Source organism: Oncorhynchus tshawytscha, linkage group LG01, assembly GCF_018296145.1.
Source record: "Oncorhynchus tshawytscha isolate Ot180627B linkage group LG01, Otsh_v2.0, whole genome shotgun sequence".
In the NCBI taxonomy this organism is placed as follows: Eukaryota; Metazoa; Chordata; class Actinopteri; order Salmoniformes; family Salmonidae; genus Oncorhynchus; species Oncorhynchus tshawytscha.
Window position 1 is genome coordinate 73270029 of NC_056429.1, and position 7941 is coordinate 73277969.

Here is a 7941-nt window from a genome sequence, read left to right on the forward strand (position 1 = left end):
GCCATTAAACTTTGTAGCTGTTTTAAAGTCACCATTGGCCTCATGGTGAAATCCCTGAGCGGTTTCCTTCCTCTCCGGCAACTGAGTTAGGAAAGATGACTGTATCTTTGTAGTGACTGGGTGTATGATACACCATCCAAAGTGTAATTAATAACTTCACCATGCTCAAAGGGATATTCAATAGGTGCCCTTCTTTGCAAGGGATTGGAAAACCTCCCTGGTCTTTGTGGTTGAATCTGTATTTGAAATTCACTGCTCGACTAAGGGACCTTACAGATAATTGTATGTGTGGGGTACAGAGATGATGTAGTCATTCAAAATCATGTTAAACACTATTATTGCACACAGTGAGTCCATGCAACATCGACTCGAGACATTTTAGCTTTCATTTTTATTATTTTGTAAAAATGTCTAAAAACATCATTCTACTTTGACATTATGGGGATTGTGTGAAGGCCTGTGACACAAAATCTGAATTTAATCCATTTTAAATTCAGGAATGTGGAAAAAGTCAATAGGTGTGAATACTTTCTGAAGGCACTGTAAAACATAGTTTTAGTTTTTAATTGCCCTTACCTTCCTACACAGTGACTGTCTGTCTGATGTCTCTGTCACCCTCCCTCACATGGCTTGAAGACCTGTAGCGTGTGTGTGTGTGTCCATTTCTTACTAACCACTATGGCTGCCAGTCGGCTTCTGTGTTAGCCAATTATTCCTTGTTTAGTTTGGGAAGTACCTAGCTGCCACCAGGTACTGACCCACTTCATTAAAGCAGGCTTACTATGCTGTAACACAGAATACATGCACGTGCACATGAACATGCACACATACAGATCAAACACAGCTAGAGACTGGCAACAAAAGCCAGTTTCGTTTTTTTTATTTTATGGCCAACCGGTTGCTATTGCAGACTTCAGCTGCTCTCTCTGTTTTGGATTGGTTGCCATGGCACCAGAGAGGCCTACATGTTTCATGCCCGGGGTGGAACGAGATAGAGGGAGGGAGGGTGGGAATAAGAGAAAGAAGAAAGGAAAAGGAGAAAAACAAAAGAAAGAAAGAAAGAATGAAAGAAAGAAAGAAGATACCGGGAATAGGTAAAATAATAAAAAGAGAGAAAGAGAGAGTGAATGAGTGAGTCAGGGTGTGAGTCAGTATCTGCTTGTGTGTGTGTGTCAGTCTGACAGGGGGGAGGTTGGCTCCTTAGCATCTCAAAGCATCTGGGCTCCATTATGGCCAGACTGTAGAGAGGGCTGAAGACTGAATCACACACACACACAGGAACACACACAGCAGGTGGAGTTCACTGTATGGGCATAACAGGAGTGTTAAGATGCTACCAAAGTTACACAGTGAGACAATGGTGGTTGTATGCAGCATTTGTCATCATAGTCACAACAGGGTTTGATTAATCAGGTCTTGGCTGGTCATTATAATCGCTACAGGGTTTGATTAACCAGGTCTTGGCTGGTCATTATAATCGCTACAGGGTTTGATTAACCAGGTCTTGGCTGGTCATTATAATCGCTACAGGGTTTGATTAACCAGGTCTTGGCTGGTCATTATAATCGCTACAGGGTTTGATTAACCAGGTCTTGGCTGGTCATTATAATCGCTACAGGGTTTGATTAACCAGGTCTTGGCTGGTCATTATAATCGCTACAGGGATTGATTAATCAGGTATTGGCTACAATCCCTGCTTAATACCGCCCTGTGTTAAACAGTTTAGAGAATCATACACTGCCAGAAACATACAGGTAAGAAGGAAGGAAGAATTAAAGAGTAACAGTGTAGGAGAAGAACAATGCCAGGAGAGGAGAAATATAGAGTGTGAAAACTTGAGCGAGAGAAAGAGAGAGGGAGGTACTCCATCAGAAGCCTTGTTTATTTAAAAACATCCATACAATATCAGACACATATCGCTAACCCTTTTGTCTAATAGCAAAAAATATCAGTACTGGCTCCATATCTTCCCAGTGTAACTCTTGCTTACTCTTCTATTCTACTTTAGTCTACTCTACTATAATCTATTTTATATTCCACTTTATTCTATTCTATTCTATTCTATTGTATTTATTCTGTGGGTCAGGGCATAAGGTATACAGTAGGAGACAGCTCTGGACAGATGAGGTAAACAGACAGTTGGTCCTCAGTCAGCAGGTCTGGGAATGGGGAGGGAAGGCATTGGAAGTATGTGAGGGGAAATGGCTGAGTTGAATCTTGCTCTCAAAGTCCAGTCGGAAATTTTAGAATTTCCAACCACTAATGGTTATTTAGCAGTGGCCGGTGGTCAGACAGACAGACACTTGCGTGTGCGTGTGTGTGTGTGTGTGGGGGGGGTTGCGGCTCGCGGTCAGACAGGCAGACAGGGATAATGTGAATACCGGTGGTGGTGGTTGTGGGTGTGTGGAGAGACTCGGCACCACTCTGCCAGCCTGCTACGGTCCATCAGACACCAGTCCCAAATCAACCCCTTGATTAGTTGAATCCAGTGTGTTGGTACTGGTCTGGAACAAAAGCCTTAGCTACACTGTGTTGTTTTGTTGCTGTAAACCAATGGGATAAGTAGCGCACAGTATTGTATTCTGGTTAAGATGATCCTCTTAGGGTCTGTTGTGTTGAGTTTTACAACCAACTCTGACTGCTCTGGCAATAATTGTCAAGGAGCTCAGAAAACTAGAGAGAAAGAAGCAACAAAAAGAGAGGGGGAAACCCTTTTTCCTCTAAAACTCTACCTTCCCTTCTGTGGTATTGTTTCTATAGTAAGTGAAGAGCTATTGCTTCAGAGTTAAAGACGACAAGGACAGAGGCGGGGGTGTTAGTTAAATCAATTTCATTCAATTCAAAGGGATTTATTCGCATGGGAAACATTGTTTACATTACCAAATCAAGTGAAATAGATAATAAACAAATGTGTTATTTCACTCTAAACACAACCCCACTCTGCCATGAACCAGAGAAGGGGGCAGAAAGAGGATAGGTAAGCCCAGTAATAGCACCCTGTTTCTGGGGAGAGGATAACTACCACACCTAGGCTTCACCAGGAGAAACTAGGTCACACTATCACAGAGCTTCAAAATGTTGTCTGCTTCTGCTCGGCAGTCAAGATTTCAACAAAGCTAAAGTTATGTTAGAGACAGTTGAACTGTCATCCAATTAATCATTAGTAGTTTCCTCGTTGCTGACTTCAAGCAGAATGCATAGTTGGTAGGATTAGACACACACACAGGCACAAACACACACACACAAATTAATTCCACACCAGCTCTTACATAAGCAGTGCTGCCTAAGTCCAACTGTGCCAGGCAGTGTGTAATTCAGGATAACTATAATGTATAATTCAAGATAACTCATCATGGAGAGACAGGGGGCTCTATTTTCAGATGGCGCTAAGGAGACGCAAGTGTCAAACGTACATTCGCTTGCAATTTTGTAATGTAAAAACTGCCAGACTGGCATTTCCCACCCCTTACGCCAATTCGGCAATTTACCTGTCTGGCAATATTTAAGATGTGTCCTTAAATGTTTTATTCGAATTTCATTTGAATTATTAACTCTCTTTTTAAGCCTTATTAGTGAATTTAATCTAGCTTATTAACAACGTTTGGCATGTCCATGGCTCAGACATGGCAGACACACTGCAATTTACAGTAGGCCTAGCCCCTATATCAGTTTAGATGCTGTTTAACAATATCTTTCCATATTGAAGCCATGCAATTAGGCTTCTTACAATGTGGACATGTTCAACATATCTAGCAAAGATGGGATAGGCCTACATACAGTACATTTTGTCATTTTGTTTCTGCAGGCTATTTAAAAAACTAGGCTATAACAGACTAACTTTCATATTGGAGTTGATGATAACGCAATATATAACATACCATAAATACACAACTTAAAGCAACCACAGATTTAGCCATAGTGCAAGTACTGATTGACCAGTGAAGGGTCAAGCCTCGACACACTTACAACTTGTTAATTCATCAAATAGCTCCACTGCCAGCTACTGTGATCATAATTCCGGCTGTGAAAATAGCAAAAAAATATTTTGGACACGCCCGAACCTATAGCGCTAAGATTTCCCATTGTGTTAGGTTTATTAAAATAGAGCCCAGAGTCTGAGTGAGTAGGGGGAAACCACCTAAGTAATTATACACACACACACACACACTCACAGACAGAGTTCTGTCACTTTAACTGCAAGAGAGATTTTTAAAATATATTTTACGAGGCAAGTCAGTTAAGAACAAATTCTTATTTTCAATGACAGCCTAGGAACAGTGGGTTAACTGCCTGTTCAAGGGCAGAACGACAGATTTTGTACCTTGTCAGCTCAGGGATTTGAACTTGCAACCTTTCGGTTACTAGTCCAATGCTCTAACCACTAGGCTACACTGCCGCCCCTCTCAGATTGAGAGATGGGGGGATGGATAGAGGGATGGAGGGGGAACAGAGTGGTGTGGAAAACACTGATTCAGCGCAGTGAGCTGAGACCAAACCTAATTTAATGAGCTCTCTTGCCCTCTCTTTTAAGCTCTTCTTTCTCTCACACACCTCTCTCTACTCCCCTCCCTCCATCCCCCCCTCTCACTCAAACCTTATATAAAGGCCTGGCACACGGGTCAACAGAAAGAAGAGAGAGAGTCAGAGGGGAGGAGGGAAAATAGGGAATAGGAAAGGAGGAAAGGAGATGTTATGAAGGTTTGGGAAGGACAGAAAAATACATCATGTTATATGTCACATTTCCGGCTCAGGGACTGGAAACAGCAACTTTTCGGTTACTGGCCCAACACTCTTAACTGCTAGGCTACCTATAGTGTGAGTCAACATTAGGTCAATGTGGAAAGGGTTACGAGACCCGCAGCATGAGACACACATTTACAGTACCTCATCTGTTCCAAAGTATATGAGGTAACCATCCTTTCCACCTCTTCCACTGTTCAGTCCCTCCAACCCAGTCTCTCTCTCTCTCTCTCTCTCTCTCTCTCTCTCCTTCTCTCTCGCTCTCTCTCGCTCTCTCTTCCTCAGATATTCTCTAAACCAATCTTTGTTTCTATCCTGACATGTTGTCATACAAAGTGAAATATGCCATTACCCTTATTACAGTTTAACCAGTCTAGACAATTACAGTGTACATTGTAGAATAATAGTGAAGACATCAAAACTATGAAATGACACATATGGAATCATGTAGTAACCAAAAAAGCGTTACAATTTTTTACTCTTCAAAGTAGCCACCCATTGCCTTGATGACAGCTTTGCACACTCTCGGCATTCTCTAGTGAAGACATAGTTTTGATGAAGACATAGTTTAGAAATGAGTAAAAAATAAAGAAAAGCCCTTTAATGAGTAGGTGAGCCAACATTTTGACTGGTACTGTATGTCTTAGATAGATCATCAACAAAAACATTGTGGTCAAACAAAAATCTAGAATATGAAGTTGAGCTGAATTTAGATTCCAAACGGAATCACTGTTGTTATGGTTTGGTTTAACCAGGCTACATGAGATAGCTGCAGTGCAAACCCTGAGAACATAGAGTCTGTAAACATATGTGCTGACACATCCTGCGTAAAGACACTGAGGATTAATGACAATGTTCCTGTGATGAAGAAACAGCTCATTAAAAAGAGACGACTACACAACAGTGACCACTTCTGTGCTCTACTCTCTCATCAAGACAAACTGTGTGTGTGTGTTTGTGTTTACAACTTGTTGCTCCTCATATATAGTGGTTAGTTTACTGTGTGTGTGTGTGTGTGTGTGTGTGTGTGTGTATGTGTACTGTATGTATTTGTGGACAGACTGAATAACTCCTTTCTCCTGGCAAGCTGTCAGACAGAAGGGTAACAGGTTTTATCCAAAACCTCAGTAACATAGACCACAGATCAATAACCTACAGCAAATTTCTGAATATCAATTATCCAATAACTCCAATTCACAGGCTGCCAAAACCTAACTTCATCCCCAAAAACCTGTCTCACCTACCCCAACACTAAACCGTTATCCCTGAGTCCCATCAACCTAAAATCCCACTTCACCCCTCCTCAAAACTTTGACGCAATCCCCCCACCTTAGCCCTTAAACCAACCCAAACACCCACCCTTGACTTAAGACTCACCCACACATCAGAATATCCAGTTACTATAACTGCCCTCAGAACAAAACCTAGCAACTGCCTGGCGGTCAGTTTAGAGTTGTAGTTATTGTTGTTCTGTCCCGATATTAACTCCAGTATCAACTGATCTGGAGTCAGCCTGTACTGCCAGTAAGCCAGGCTGCATTTAGCTAAAACAGCCTAGCTTACTGTGGCATTTCTAGAGTAGTTTCCTACCCTGTAACGCTCTGTCTTTCTGTTTAGGTAAACGAGCTTTCATACACACACACTCATTGTGATTTTCTTCTGGTCTATATACCTGGAGTTGGAAAATGTGGCATTATCACCTCACAGCTTCCATTGATGGAACTGCTTCCCACACCGCCTCGAGTGCCTAAAGTTCCAATTGGTAATTTTTAATTGACTAAACAGAGAAAACTTAAAATATTTCCTAAGCATACACTCATGCATGTGAGCACACACACACACACACACACACACACACACACACACACACACACACACACACACACACACTTCAGAGTAAGTTTGTTCATGAACCATGCTGTGGCTTGCTCACACACACTCACCCCAGTGAAACGCCTGCATTGCTGCCTCCACTTGTCTCCGTCTCTCCTGAAGAAAATCACTATGGTCCCAGTTCGTTAACTCAAATCTTCATCTCTTTCTCTCCGTTTCTGCTCTCTCGTTCTCCTCTAACTTTCCTTTATTCCACAGACCACTGTGAGGAGTTTTAAAAGGAAGCTTTCCTTCTCCCCTTTGATCTCTTCTCCTCTCTTTCCCCCTACTCTGCTTTTCTTCCTTCCCTGCTGTCTGTCTTAGCTCCGCCTCCTTCCCCTCCTCCACTTTTCCCCTCCTTCCTCTGCTCTCTCACTTTGTTTGCTGGCCCCCCCTACTTCTCACACACACACACTCAGCTTTCCTCCAATTCTCTCCTCGCTTTTTCTTATTCTCTAGCGTTCACAAATATGCGCGCGCGCACACATACACACACACACACAACCAGGGTCTGACAACTTGGATGGAAAATTACTGAGGATAATGGCAGACGATATTGCCACTCCTATTTGCCATATTTTCAATTTAAGCCTACTAGAAAGTGTACCCCCAGGCCTGGGGGGAAGCAAAAGTAGTTCCGCTACCTAGGAATAGTAAAGCCCCCTTTACTGGCTCAAATAGCCGACCAATCAGCCTGTTAACAACTTTTGGAAAAAATAGTGTTTGACCAGATACAATGCTATATTACAGTAAACAAATTGACAACAAACTTTCAGCATGCTTATAGGGAAGGCCACTCAAGCACAGCACTTACACAAATTACTGGCTGAGAGAAATCTATGCTAAAAAGATTGTGGGCACTGTCTTGTTAGACTTCAGTGTGGCTTTTGACATTATCGATCGTTGTCTGCTGCTGGAAAAATGTATGTGTTATGGCTTTACACCCCCTGCTATATTGTGGATAAAGAGTTACCTGTCTAACAGAACACAGAGGGTGTTCTTTAATGGAAGCCTCTCCAACATAATCCAGGTAGAATCAGGATTTCACCAGGGCAGCTGTCTTGGCCCCTTACTTTTTCAATCTTTACTAACAACGTGCCACTGGCCTTGAGTAAAGCCAGTGTGTCTATGTATACGGATGACTCAACACTATATATGTCAGCTGCTACAGCGACTGAAATCACTGCAACACTTAACAAAGAGCTGCAGTTAGTTACAAACTAAAAGCATTGTATTTGGGACAAATAATTCACTAAACCCTGAACCTCAACTAAATCTTGTAATAAATAATGTCGAAATTGAGCAAGTTGATGTGACTAAACTGCTTGG

General features: G+C 42.1%; 1 protein-coding gene across 2 annotated transcripts in view; it reads right to left on the reverse strand.

Annotated features, from left to right (window-relative positions):
- Positions 1–7941, reverse strand: part of lzts2a (leucine zipper, putative tumor suppressor 2a) — an 89618-nt gene that overhangs the window by 21064 nt on the left and 60613 nt on the right. The window contains exon 1 of one of the 2 annotated variants that reach the window (XM_024429786.2): positions 6684–6922. The exons of the other annotated variant lie outside the window; for it this stretch is intronic. The gene's annotated coding sequence lies outside the window, so the exon portion shown is untranslated. Of the gene's footprint in view, positions 1–6683; positions 6923–7941 lie in introns of those variants that run through there. 2 annotated transcript variants of the gene reach the window in all.